The sequence below is a fragment of the Varanus komodoensis genome, unplaced genomic scaffold (assembly GCF_004798865.1).
Source record: "Varanus komodoensis strain SLA01 unplaced genomic scaffold, ASM479886v1 scaffold3, whole genome shotgun sequence".
Taxonomy (NCBI): Eukaryota; Metazoa; Chordata; class Lepidosauria; order Squamata; family Varanidae; genus Varanus; species Varanus komodoensis.
The window spans coordinates 12,474,419-12,488,856 of NW_025335761.1; the positions used below are offsets into that span (position 1 = coordinate 12,474,419).

Sequence of the window (14,438 nt, forward strand, 5' to 3'; positions counted from 1 at the left end):
CAGGAGTAATTTCATTCCAAAGCCATCCATTCAACTCTGGACAAACTTTGAAGAGTACTGTTCCCATCTCTTATTTGGCAGCCTAAACGAGTACCAAATAGTTCTAATAATTTAACCTACATTTTTTCTTGTTAAACACATTCTTCTGAGGTTTTTAATGGAAATTGATTCATACATTACTGAACTTCATTCTAAGAGAGCAGAGAAAGAGAATTAAAAGGTTGTATCCGCATATTCCTCTAAAATTTCTGCTCTTTGCTCTGGTATGTTTGCAAGTCCTTTTAGGAACAATGATGCCACAAACTGAGCACTATGCCCTAGCCAAGGAACAAGCAGAGCCAAGTAGAGCAGAAAAATTGTGCATTAACCAAAATCAAAACAAATAACAAACCATGTAGCAAAACGAGCATTTTCTCTTAGCACATTACAGATTTAAATAATTTCAACAAGCACCCTTCACTGGCAAAGTGCTGCAGAAGGAAGACACACACTGACCAGCAAGTCCTGTTCACATCTAGTTTCGTTGTGGAGATGCATGTTTCACTTTTCACTTCAGTGCCTTAGAATCGTCAGCCCGATTCTATGGTATAGAATTGCTCTGCATTTAGTATCACCCAGTTTTTGCATCAGCCTTGTCCCCATGTAAGTTTTCCACTAAATCTGCCAAGTAGGCACTGTTTTCACTCCTCTTAGTTACAACTCTTGATTTATTCTTTTTATACACAGCACCACAATTCATACATTTTGTCTTAGTAGTTAAGCCTGACATATTCAGAAAGTAACTACATCTGTGTTCATTGTGCCAATTGCCTGCTGTAGCTGATTTACTAATAACCATGTTTGTAAAACATCTCCCAAATTCCTATATAACCAATGAAGTCTCAAGTAAAATTTTAAAAATATGAAATGTCCAACTTTGGCTTTTTGACCTACATTTCACAAGAGAGCCCATGGAAACAAAGACAGATTTCTTGGGATTCTGTAATATGCAAGGGGTGTGTGGCCATTGCACAACAGGGTGGGGAGAAAGGGAAGGAAGGTGGCAGTGGTGGGATTTACCCTAACTCCCTGCTCCTCTTATTCACTGAGATCAGTTCCTCTCCTTTGATGATGGGGAGGTTCATTGTTCACACGTCTGCCACTGTAACTAGTTTATTAAACTGCTTCCTGAAAGAAGAAAATTCAAACAACATGAAAGGCAAATTTCAGAGCTAACCGTAAGTATAAGCCCTGGAGGCAACAGCTGCAAACCAGCCTATTCTGCCTGATTTAGAGGCCTTGTTCGGGGAAGAACTTATCTGGGTGTAGAAGAACGAGGAGGATCAGGGAGGGACCACAACCCACCCATAAAGAACACTGCTAATCTCATTCTTCAGCATTCTTCTCAGCATGGGAAGGAGCCCAGATGCTACTGATTTCCCAGTGCTCTCACTATATAGCATGAAGGGCCATCTATTCCTTAAATGGAAGCAACATCCCAAGGCTAGGTTAGCATATGGAATGAAACAACTGTTCTGACAATCCCATTTACTCAGAGCCATGTTCTGGAAAGCAAAGTGGCACATCTCTTATTGGAGGTGCCCTTCATCTCACCTGGGACCTGGCCCTTAGTGCCCACTCAACACCTCCCTCTTGGGAAGCACAGGCATCCCTGTGTATCTGTTCCAATCTTTCTGTGCATTGATCAAGAATCAGTAATAAGAGATTTTTTTATTCCCCTGCAAGTAGTGCCTTTAAACACAGATCATCATGTGATCCACCCAGCTTGGAGTACAGTGACTGCTACATACTACCAATAACTGGCTTAAGGGGGACTCAGTACTGTAATACCTCCCCCCCCCCTTTCTCCCCTCCAGCCCAGTGATCAGCAGAACCAAATGGCAAAGCTTTTCCTGAACTAGATCAATTCAGGACACATGGAAGTCTGTTTGCCTGGATGTCCTCCATGCGCACCTTCACAGAGCATGCTAGGGAGAAAGCTAAGCTAAACTAATGACAGAGCAGTAAAGACACTTTTCAAAAACTGTGGAGGAGCTCATAGACCCAAGGGGAAGAATGCCACCAGCATTAGTTGTCTGGACAACCCAAACTTGGCTTGCAGCAAACCCTTTCAACTGGAACTGAGTTTCTGTTGATGTAATTGCCAGTCTTGATAGGCACACTTTCAGAAGTCATTGCAGGCAGCTACCTTTGGCAGCACACTGCTTCTCTCCATGCACTTTCACCGACTCAGCCCATTTCTAAATGGAGCACTAGCCTGTATTCTCTACAATTCGCTAATCCCAGATTTTATTTTACCTACCAGCTCTTTAGCCTTCTGTCATGGAGATGAGAGAGCCAGTGTGGTATAGTGGTTAAGAGTGTGGGACTAGGACTTAGTCAGCCATGGAGCTAACTGGGCCAGTCACAGACTCTCAGCCCAACCTACCTCACAGTGTTGTTGTGAGGATAAGACTGAGAGGAGGAGGAGAATTATGTAAGCCACCTTTTGTTCCTGGAAAGGAAAAAGGGCGGGATATAAATATAATATATAGGTAGGTAGATACTGGTTCTCAATATGATTCTAGTTTTGGCTCATTAAGTCTGTTCATGAACATAACCATTTAGATGTCAGCTGCACACAGCAGATGGTCAGAGAACTGGCTCTCTCTAAGTGGACTCCGGGGGATGGTGGAGCACAGGAAGGCCTGGAGGAATTTTGTCCATGGGGTCCCGATGGGTCGGTCACGACTTTGTGACTAGCAACAACAACAACAACAACAACAACAAAAAGGTCTATAGAAAGGCCTGAGCTTTAGTAGAACAGCAGTCTATGGCATTGGCACAGCTGGACTTAGATGGACTTCAGCCTGGAGTTAAAAAAGCCTTTTGGGGAATCCTTAGCAGCAAAGAGAACACATGCTGTAAAAGCCTGGAGGTACACATAAAAATAGCTGTAAATGTAGGTGTCCACTTTCCCTTAGAAGTTTGCCACAGTGTATCATCTCTTACTCCAAAGAATTAGCTACCCTTTATCAAGGAATATGCAGAGAACTCCTCCAAGTTCAGTGCTGCTAGGGTTGCCCTGCACTTTTGCTTTATAGCCCACACTCCCAAGCACAGATGGTAACAAAGCAGACTGCAGAGGGAGAGGGAGAGGGAGAGGGAGAGGGAGAGGGAGAGGGAGAGGGAGAGGGAGAGGGAGAGGGAGGGCAGGCGGGCGGGCGGGCGGGCGGGCAAAAAAATGATTGGGAATCTCATAGAAAAAAATTGTTTTCTGTTTCTGAGTTGATTTCTTCAAGCAAAACCCATTAAGTGGTTAACCGTTTCAAATGCTGAGCTGGAAAAAAACACCATCATGGCAATCCTTTTGACTAACAAGAAACTAGACCTATTATTTATAATCCTGTGTATTCAGTATTATTTTTAGAAGTTTAATTGTTGACTCTTATATTCAACAATTAGAAATTATCTTCATAACATTCCAGTTTTCTCACATGAAAGCACATATTTTCTCTTTCAGTTTTCTCACATGAAAGAGCATAACAAGAAAGTTACCTTTTAAAGGTATTAAAACCCCAGAAAGTGCAGTTTGATTCATATGACAGGACAAACCATCCATGAATGTCCACCAATGGTGGGGTGATCAGGCATCCAAACCTAGCATGGCTTTCCACATGACAGTTTATTTTTCACAAACAGGCCACCCCAAGAATCCAGTTTGTTCTTGAGTTGTTCATGGTGGCTTGTTGTGAACTAAGCAAGGCAACTTCATTGTGGGTTGTTGGAAATGGCCTGAGAGCTACCCAGCAAGAGTAGTTAAAACCCATCACTACATGCAATCTTGCTACCATCCTGTCTCAAACTTTCAGTGTGCTCAATCCCCTGCACCTAAAATCAAAAAGAAAACACACTAGAAAGTGTCCTGAACATGTTCACAACCTTAAACTTCTCAGGCTTGCACAAGTGACACATTCAAAAGTCTGTGGTTAAGAAATATGCATGCCACCCTCCACTTTACTGCTCTGCCATGCAATTTCTGTATATTTATCAATTCCACTCACTGCATTGCCTCAAGTTGTGTATTTGTGGATCCTTCTCACTAGTCTGCTTTGAAATCTGCATGTCTGTATGCAGATCCCCTTGAAATGCATATATTTTTTGAAGATCCCCCTCACTCCCTGCTTTGTCTTGAAATCTATGAATCTTTACCAGTCCCTGTCACTGCCCTGTAGCTCATATCTGATAACTAACAATAGAGATCAGTGGGGAGAAGTGACAGTCATGAAAGTGGAGGAGATCTGAAACTGGCTGGTGGCTACAGAAGGCAGACATATTTTGGGCTGGTGTTTTTACTTCAGTAGATGAAACAGCCTTTAAAAAGAAAAGATGTTTGCTGGAAAGGCAAGCATCAAAGTGGAGGATGAAATTGACAAGGGCATTGACAAAAGGGGTGTATCAGTATGATGTCATTTTTTGTTTTTTAAGTTTGCAAAGACATTGCTGCTTTCACAAGGGCTCAGAAAATTAATTCTATTTGGCAAGCTGATGAAGTTGGTGTTGGTAGGGAGTGTTCCTTGTAGCTGGCAACACAGCAGACCAAGTGCTGAAAAGATGCTAATGCAGGGACCAAGGAAACAAGGAGTTCTGCCACAAAGGCACCCAGGATACATGCCAGGAGCTGGCAAGGGGACTGAGGGAGAAATAAGCCATGGCAAGCCACGGAGGGCCTGATCTACTCCATGAGCAAACAACCAAGCCAGGGTGGCTTTTTATCTTGGTGGCTTACTGTGATCACCCAATAATAAACTTAACTGCACATACTTGAGGATACCTCTGAACCCAGTGGTAATCTGTTGGAACCAAGATTATTTTAATTTTCAGTATGTACACTAATAAACATTCTAGAATGTACTTTAAAGGGAATAAACTGCATTACATTGTTTTAGGTACCTCAATTTTAATTCTATCTTATTTGCAGAAGCAGAGAGGGAATATGTACATTGATGACACTGACAAAATGCCACTTCATCCTGTGGTCACAGAAAGATTAGCTCACAAACCTCTTGTTACAAGGGTAGAGAACCACAAGTGGTCCTTCCAGGGTCCCAAATTGACCCTCCAGTTTTTTGTCTTACTTCCAACTTTCTGATGAATTCTAGGGGAAACACAGCTAGCCCTCTTTGTCCATTCAACACACAGAGGGTTGAGAACTGCACAAGCTGTGAGATTTTACATGGCTACACATCAAAGCCAGAGAGAGCAGAGAGTCTTGGCTCTATGGCCCATGCTTCTGATGTCCTTCTGATTAGGTGGCACCAACTGAAGACCAGTGGAGCTCAGACTGATCTGCCAAGTAAATTTCTGGCTCCAGCCCACCATCCAGACACAGAGTTGCCCCCAAGAATATAGAAGTTGGCCCTCCCTGTTTTAACCTTCACACTGACATACTACATGGGTATTTGCTATTTCTGGTAGGAAAAGGGAAAGGTGAAAAAGTTGGCTGGCTGCCCCATTAGCTAGTCATCTATGCTGCTAACATTTGTCCCATCTGTGCAGAAGCGGTTGCTGAGACCAGTACTGATCACTCAGTCTGCCTCCTAAACAGTTGCTTCTACCCAGTTCTGCTAACACTGCCTGATAATGAGGTGCCATGTCAATTTACTAGTACTGACCTAACTGAGCTCACTGACATCAAAACTGCACCAGAAAATGGCTAGGTACTGCATGGGTAAAGACAAAGTACTGCCTTAAGGGTGCTTTTCTTCATATTTACACTGTTGAGTATTAGCTTTTGCTTCTGCAGCCCACCATGCAATGCAAATGAGGTCCTCTAATAGGCTGGCCATCTTCTGCATACCTCACAAGTTAAGACAAGATCTGTGTCCTGCAGGATCTAAAATAGGAAGGTTTGTTAAAGATCTTCAGGAGGTCACACGAAAGTGAAAATTTAAGAATGGGTAGAAGCCTATATAATCCTTTGTTCTCAGATGTCATTTAGCAGATTATAAGGCCAGAGGGTTAAATTTGTTAAGTGAATTGCTCTGCATTGCCTACAGGTTGGTAGGAGCACCTAAATTTCCAGTTGCTTTGTATTTGTCCTTTCAAGCTCTTTACCCGCATCCTCTCAGTAATCCTTGCAACAAAACTTTCAACCAGCTAATATTATCCCTATATTGCAAATGGGGTAAGAGAGATGGATGAAAAGTGTAACATTTCTTACCAAGGTCAAGCAGCAAGTCCATGGCTAAGCATTGAACAAGGCACTGAATTATGCTCTTAATTATACACAATATAATGTGTGTACCTCAACATGTGAGCAAGAACAACTCACTGGAGAAGACCCTGATGCTGGGAACAATTGATGGCAAAAGGAAAAGGGGACAGCAGAGGATGAGGTGGCTGGATGGAGTCACTGGGGCAGTGGGTGTGGGCTTGGGTGAACTCTGAGGGATGCTGGTGGACAGGAGAGCCTGGAGGAATGTTGTCCATGGGGTCATGATGGGTCAGGCATGACTTTGTGTCTAAACAACAACCTTAACATGCCTGCCATTTGTTTTAAGCCATACAGCTGCAAGTGTTTATAGACTGAATAGAGCAGAGGAACACCTTTCAGTCTGAAGACTGAATTCAATTGCAGAGTTGCTCTCGGGCTGGATTCCAGTGATCGGTGAGGCCATGGGGCAAGGTCAAGAGCAAATGTGGCAGGGTTGACATCACAAAAGATACCAGTATGGTTTAGCTTAAAGCATTTACTTCAGCAACTAAGTCTCAGAAGAAACATTTCAACTTTTCAGAATGCTGTGCATGGGGAGAATGGACAAAAGCCAGGAATTACCAACACGAGGCAGTTGGGAGAAAGAAGTGGCTAGGAAAGAGCATATTACCATCTAGGCTCAATTGTGATTGCCTCATACTCTCTTGGCCTTTAGAAAGGGAATAAAAACACATCTTTTCAATTTAACTTTTTAAAATGTGTAGTGTTTTGTTGATTTAATAAAATATTGATTCTACTGTTCTTGCTTTATTGCTATAGAGTTTTAAATCCCTGTATACTGCCTTAACAGCTTTCTAGCAGATAAAGTGGTATATAAATTTAAAATAAAATTGAGTTTTCAGTTATGAATTATTTGATTATGTACAACAACAATCACTATCTAGAAAGTTATTTATGCCAAAGTGCTGTTTATATTGGCAATCTCTTTCATTACACATAGATTAGACTTGCTTTTCTTCTCACTCGCTGGATGGAAGGGCCATTGTTCTAAGTGGACTATAGATCATTTGGCATATTAGGAATGAAGGACTCAAACTGGTTTTCTCCAGCTAGAAAAACAGCATTTCCCACAAAAGACTGCAGTAAAAAGAGGAAGAAACTGGCATTAGAACTGAAAAGACATTTTATATAGCTAAAGGTACTCCAGGTATATATTAGTAACACGTTCCAAATGTGGATGGGAAATAGATGAATGCATCAGTCATTTCAAGGCAGAACCTTAAGGCGAAAAGAATGCTTCAACAACATATGTTTCCCCCTTCTGGAAAGTCACATGGCAGTGTTTGCTAAAACAGGATAGATTACTACTTCACAGTTTCCATCAGAGTCCACATGCCAAGCAACTGATTGTTAGGGGGCACAGTGCACAAAGCATGCACGTATTGTATGATTTATAAAAGGCAAACAAGTACATGGAATTGTGGCTTTTGTTGACAGCATACACATGACCTCAGCACTGGTGGGGGAACCAAGCCCCCATTAGCGTGCCAGCCTCAGATGATAACAGTTCTGGCTGCCACAGTCACTTGTAGTTCTATAGATAGATTCTGAACTGCAAAATCAGTTTTCCAGGGAGTGTGCATCCCTTTTTAAAGCCAGAAAAGTGTTTCTACTCAGAACTGCCATCTTCCCACTTGCAGTAGTTCCATCTTGTTGAGATTAAATTTCAGTTAATTCACTCTTACCTCTCTAGAATCCTGTTCAGGAGTTCAACACCCTTCCTGGAATCAGTAAAACTAGGAAAGTAGAGGTGCATGCCATTAGTAAGCTTACAGCACTGCCTCCAGATGATTTTTTCCAGCAGCTTAACAGGAATGTTGAAAAGCATAATGTAGGCAGCATGGCACCTACAGGTTCTATAGCACCTTTGGATATCAAAGTGTCTGCTAAGCTGCTCTACCCCCTCATTTTTAATTCCTAGTTTTAAAAACAACAGCAGAGTTTCTCAATGGCAGCAGAGATCACCTCAAAGCAAAGTGGGGGTTATTAGAGGCCCTCTTCTTTTCCCGTGGATGCCTCTGGGCAGTATGTGGGACTCACAGACATTCTCAGGACATGAAGATAGCTGGTTGCTGCAGGCTGACGCTTTCATCAAACAGGGAGCTACAGCTGTTTCTGAACCATGACTAGGCTGAAAATTAGATTTGGAACGGATTTAAATAACCAGGCTCACCCAAGACTGCCTGAGGTTGAGATACCACCAACCTCCCCAAGACCTTGCTTAACAATGTAACTTGAGATACAGACAGAAATGAGCCAAGATCACAGGGTCCAAGTTAGACTTTTTTCAATTGCAATCTCATCACTCCCTTTTTAAAGGCTGCTGGTGCTATGCGTCCTCTCAAATAAGGATTCATTACTTTTAGCCAGGAAGGGCAAGGATCCAAAGAGTAACTAATAGGCCACAACCTTCTAAGCAGCTTTTCTACATCTTTTGGTCACACAAGCTGAACATAACTAATACTGCAGGACTTGGAGCTCCAGAATCATCCATCTCTGACAAAATCATAACCTTTCAGTCAGAATGAATGGCTTTTATCTACAAAGCAAAATGTAAGTGAGTTCAGAGAATATTCATAGATTTCTTTAACTGATACTTTATGTAAAATGTAGAAAATTCTTCACTGCATGGGAAAGGTTCACTTGTCCAGCATTCCATAGGTACAATGGTGGCACAGAAATGACTTTTTTGCCAGTGTAACTACCACAGACTAAACCCTGTAATTGTTTCTCACCTGTGTCTGATCATCCTCGTTCTGATAGTTGTTGACCTAACCATGTAATTGCCTGAACCTCTCCAGAAAACCAGGGAGCCAGCACAGTCCTATTATTGCGGATGTTTGGGCATAATTTTATCAATGGCCCTAAAATCTTCTTGTTCCAGACAAATACATGGGCTGGGTTCAGACTACACAATCATCAACACTCGAGGGCTAAGTGCAAGTTATTGCTAGACAGTGGGTTGCTGTCACAGCAAGGATTATTATGCTGTTTGAACCTAGCCTAGCTAACAAACCATGGTCAACAATCCACAGTCCACAACCCAATAACAAGCCATGGGTTCTCCTTGGGGTAGTTTATGCTTAACAAACCATGGCTTGTTAGTGCCGCTATTTCAGGTACCACAATAACTCAAGTTTCAACAACAACCCACACTCAACCCTTGAGTGTGAGTTTCTGTATTATCTGAAACCAGTCATAGGCTTCAGTAAGAGCAGTGCTAAGTCTTCTGGAAACTCCCCAGAGACCTCGGGAAATCTTCTGGCTCTATCAGCTATGTCAAGACAAACCATAACAATAGGTCTTCTATCCCTGTGGGAACTGAAAGTGGTCACAATTTCAATATCAACTGTGTAATAACCTATCTATGATAATAGAATGATTATAATCTCTTCTATCCACAAATCATTATTCCCAAACTGGTTCAGAACTCTAACATGTAACCTGCTAGAACTGTTGAGCCAAGTATATAATCTGAGGCCGGCCTCTGGGGCCACCATAGCCTCCCAACTATCCCAAGAGCAGGAACTCTGACTTTTCCCTATAACCGATGGGAAACTCATCTCCTCAACTCCTGCTAATCAACCTGTGCTTGAAGATAGCATTTGAAGCAAAACTAATCAAACCACTGTTTTACATCAGACCTGGTGAATGGAACCAAAATGTTGCTTCAACAGGGAAAAAGAAATCTGACTTAGATCAGTATATTCCATTTGCTTGTGGGATTTACAAATGCAAGACCACTAGCACAGTCCACTTGAGGTAACTATGTGATAACACCAACGTGCAGGGTTCTTGTGAAGCTCCAGTCCTGGACTAGCAGAGAACACTGATCAGTATCTGGGCTCCTTACCATTTAGTATGCCTCATGTTATCTTGTTTCCCTGTAACAGTCTAGGTTTGGTTTTATTTCTTTTGAATATATTTGCTCCACATTCCTTACTCCCTCTGTTTTCAATAACAGCTTTTCTTGTTTACTATTAACAAATGTTGCAGATGTGGTGACGAAAAGAGCTAGGCTGGTTAACTCTGTGAAATCCCACATTTCAAAGAGCCAGTGTTCCTATTCTAGTTATTCTCATATACTGAAGACATTGCTGGGATTCTCCAAGGAATAAAAGTCAGAATGGTAGAGTTACAGAGAAGACAGCTTGCATCTAGGATCAACTGGGCCTCCACACCTAGAAGACAAGGAGTGCCTAACCTGTGTTGATCTGAGGAGTAGCATGTCCCACTTGTACTTGGGATGTTTGAAAGGGTGCTATGTACTTGTATCTGGGATGCTGAAGGAGTGCTATGCATTTGCATTCAAAAGAGTTCTACCAAGAAATTGCACCTGATACAGGTACTGAGGGCAGAAACACACATACCTGCAGCACACTTGATACATTTCTACTTCCTAACTAGCATTTGTGGTATATTAAACCAAGTATACATTTCCAATAATCATTACTTTCAGGAGACCCAAAGGCAAAACAAGTCCCCACAGAGCCATAACGCATCTTGTTGTGCAACACACAAGAAGAAATTCCATTCCAGCTCCACCCAGAAATCAGGTCCAGCAAATGAGCATATTCTTTTTAAAGCAAGATTTTAACTCTTTACCAAGATGGGAAATACTCTGGAAGGTTTATATTACTAATCACCACCAAAACATCAGATATTTCAATACAACCAGGCTCATGTTTGACTTTGGCATCTTTCAATATCTTTGAAAGACATGAGAAATTTAGAAAAGTGCTTTTAAAGCTATTCGTGGCTTTCCTCCTCCTCCCTTAGGTGAACTCTTCAACAAAATAGATCTTGCTAAGTGCAACAAGTAAGGAACCAGCAAGGAAAATGTAGCTGGCACAGAAAGCTGTTCAACTGGTTCACAGTTTCTACAATGTGCAAAGCTCCTCTGACATTTCTTTTAAGGAGCTTCTGACCTCTTCTGTGGCCAAGAAAGGACAAACCACAGATGGCATTTTCTGTCCGCCAAATCAGTATTAAGTTCCTTGTGCAAGAATGTCAGCAGAGCATAGAGAGCCTCTTTCCTTCATGATCAGAGTAATCCAAAATCCCTGAAACTAGATAACACAGACCAAGAATGCAACCTCTGGCGTCTGCCTGCCTTTACCTCAGTCTTCAACCAAATGCCTCTCAGCCACACATTTACAGAGGTTTCCTCAGCATCATAAGGGGTGCTTGTTTTCCACTTGACCTACTGCTGCAAGACTGTAGGAGATATTGCAGACGTCTGTGTACCATCGCGCCAATATCATAGGCCAAGGATTGGCTTCTTCAATTGTATTTGTGTATAAGCTCCTATTGGAAGCCATCTCACACTTTGCTTTCTTACCAGCCTCTGCCACACTGTTGTACATCTTATCCAGATTTTTCCATTAAATGGAGTGCCTCTTCCCATTCACATTACCAACTTTAAAATCTCTGGCCTCTAAGCCCATGCCCAAACCTAGGAATTCAAAAGGAGGCCAAAGCATTGTTTTCAAAGCCCCTTCAAAGTTTGTCATAACATGAAATAACTACTGCATTGTGAGCTTATTAGGTCAGGCCACTGTTCCTTTTGCTTGGCTTGAAACTGAAGGAGCTACATTAGCTTCCCACTGGAGCAAATCTCATTCAGATGGTTAACTAGACATTATGGAGCTTTGTTTCTGGATCTTTTATCCAGAATGTTACACTGTGGCTCCTGGGAGGGAGGGGGCACGGACGAGGGGTAGCGGTTCCCTTTAATAAAAGGCACTGCCCAACTCCACTGCAGGGCCTTCGAGGTTCAGCCCGGGGAGCGGCTGGTCCCACAACCGTCACAAGGAAGCTCTGCCGCCACCATATGTCTCCTCGCCCACCCCACATTCAACCCCAAGTAAAGAAGCGAGCTTCCAGCACGAGGACCCCCACCCCAAAGTCATCGCCTAAGTTAAAGGCAACGAAGGGGCGCGAGCAAGTAAAGTAATGCTGAGCTAATTCATTCGCTCTGAATGTCTCAGAACCTGCAATGGGTGCGTGCGTGTGCGTGTGTCTGTCCCGCAGAGATCATGAGGTGGGTGTGGCTGTTTTGGCGCAGGACCGCGGCTGTTTTGCTCCCTACCTGCCCACACGGCCCTGCGGAAGGAATGTGCGCAGAGAGAGGCGCGGGCGCCCAAATCGCTCGGCCCGCCTAAACGAGGGACTCGCTCCCACCCACGCACACTGCCCGAGGAGCGGACTGCGCCGTTCTCCACGAGGAGGATGCTGGAAATCCTCAGCTCTGCCCGCCGGCGCCCTGGTCCGGAGAAGAAGCAGAGACTCCGCCGTCGGTCTTGGGTCGACCCGGGAAGCTGCAGCTGCGCGCTCGACGAGGACAATCCCGCTCTGTCTCCCCGACTCACTCGGCGAGGGCGCGCGCCTCGCCGGAGCGAGCCTGGAAAGCGAGCGAGGGGGAACTGGGCGCCCCAGCCCTGGCTGGGGAACGGGTCCAAGGAGCGGCGCGCGTGAGGCATCCTCGCTCGCCCTCCCGCCCCGGGAAAGCCAGTTCCCAGCGGCTCACCCCCGCCCCCAGAGAGATACTCGGCTCCTGGAGACGCCGCAAAGAAGCCGAGCCCCGCAGAGAGAAGGTTACTAAGAGACTTACCTCTCCAAGGGGCTGCTCTGGAGACTCGCGCTTCGCAGAGTCTCGGGGCCCGTCTAGAGCGCAACAGGCGGTCTCGCGGAGAAAGGCACCGTTTTTCGCCTTGGCAGCCCACCCCGCCTGCCCGTATCAATCCGCTGGCCTCCCTCCTGCGCCACCGCTCGCTCCAGCGCTAGAGCCGGCGCTCTGTCGCCCCTCCCCCTATTTCAAGCTGCAGGACGTGCGGCGAAGGGGCGCCGGCCCGCCTCTCTGGAAGTGGGCGGACTTAGGCAGACCCCCGCGGACCTGCAAGGGGACGTTGCAGGAGAACTCTAGATAAAGAAGGCCTAGCGGGGAGGCGGGCGCTCGAGCGGGCGCCCGAGAGCTCGAGCTGCTTCCACCCTCTTGGGTCCGGGGAAGGGAGGGAGCGTTTGATCCAATTAGCCTGCTGCCGCTCTGGGAATGAACCAAGGCGCTGCCCAGCAGCAGCAGCAACTGGGCGGGATATTAGTCTAACCGCAACCTGGGCTGAGCTCCGGAAGCAACCAGGTTGCGAAGGCAAGGATCAGGCCTGGGACGTCATACCAGTGGGAGCACTTCTGCCCATGTGGAGAGTGCATGCCTCATGGCTGAGTAACCGAAGCTCAGTCCCGGGTGCCTAGGAATAGGCAGCGACAGGGCTTCCACACCAGAAGCCGGCGTCATTTTCTGAAGGCGTGAGACTCAGTCCTTCTCTCCCTCTCTCATAAATAGGCAGAAATTAGTCATCGGACACGGCTCTTTTACTCGGGAAAGTGAGCCCTTCCCTTGCCGTTTTGTGCCACGGCTGGACCCGAGAAGCTACGAGCGGGCACTGGGAGGTGGAGGTCACCCCCGCCTCTCGCGGCGGGCGCACTCGCGTATCCTGAGGGCGGCCAAAGCAGGGGAGAGCAGTGATTCACGCGGGCGACCGCTGGCCCTTCCCAGGCTGCCTTCGCGGCGGCGGGGTAGCGCCGCTGCGGGGAATCTCGCCTGGCGAGGCTGCTGGCACCGTCCTCGTGGAACAGCCAGATCACCCTTGCCGCTGCTGCGCGTCTCCATTGGCCACGAGCAGCAGCCAATCGGTGGGCTCCCCGCAGCAGCGGGTGGAGATGTTCCATCCACGTGTCTTCCACCCATCCTTTCGGGAGAATACGAGGTGTCTCTACCTCTTTTAAAACCGGCCTTATTTGTGGAGTAATAATGAAACGCGAGCTTGTTGTTTAAGGGGTCCTGGCTTTTCCTCCCCATAAAGATTTGGATTTTTTTTTTTTTTAAATCATGCAACCCCCCCCGGTAATTTCTCATCCAAAAGTTCGATTCCTAACTTTTACGACCTTTTGGTTCCTTCAGAACAGGATTGACATTCTCCCCGTCCTTTAACCCATAGATTAGCTATGACTCCACATTTCAATTAAGATTTCAGATTAACATGCGTGGAAATGTTTTCTTGCTCAGTCTTTTTCCTAGCCTTGACAATCTTGAAATTTCCATACTGCACAGAAGTTTGATGTTTTTTCAAGTGACATAATGCCACCAGGCCTTGGTTTGTAAAGGTACCAGAGCTCAAGTTCC

General features: G+C 45.2%; 1 protein-coding gene across 6 annotated transcripts in view; it reads right to left on the reverse strand.

The window, feature by feature from the left end:
- PACSIN3 (protein kinase C and casein kinase substrate in neurons 3) overlaps positions 1-13,203 on the reverse strand; it is a 29,036-nt gene extending 15,833 nt beyond the window's left edge. Inside the window, exon 1 of one of the 6 annotated variants that reach the window (XM_044436916.1) lies at positions 12,870-13,203. The gene's annotated coding sequence lies outside the window, so the exon portion shown is untranslated. Of the gene's footprint in view, positions 1-7,941; positions 7,972-12,347; positions 12,505-12,869 lie in introns of those variants that run through there. The other 5 variants (XM_044436910.1, XM_044436917.1, XM_044436915.1 and 2 more) reach the window with 5 other exon arrangements.
- Positions 13,204-14,438: the final 1,235 nt, after the last annotated feature.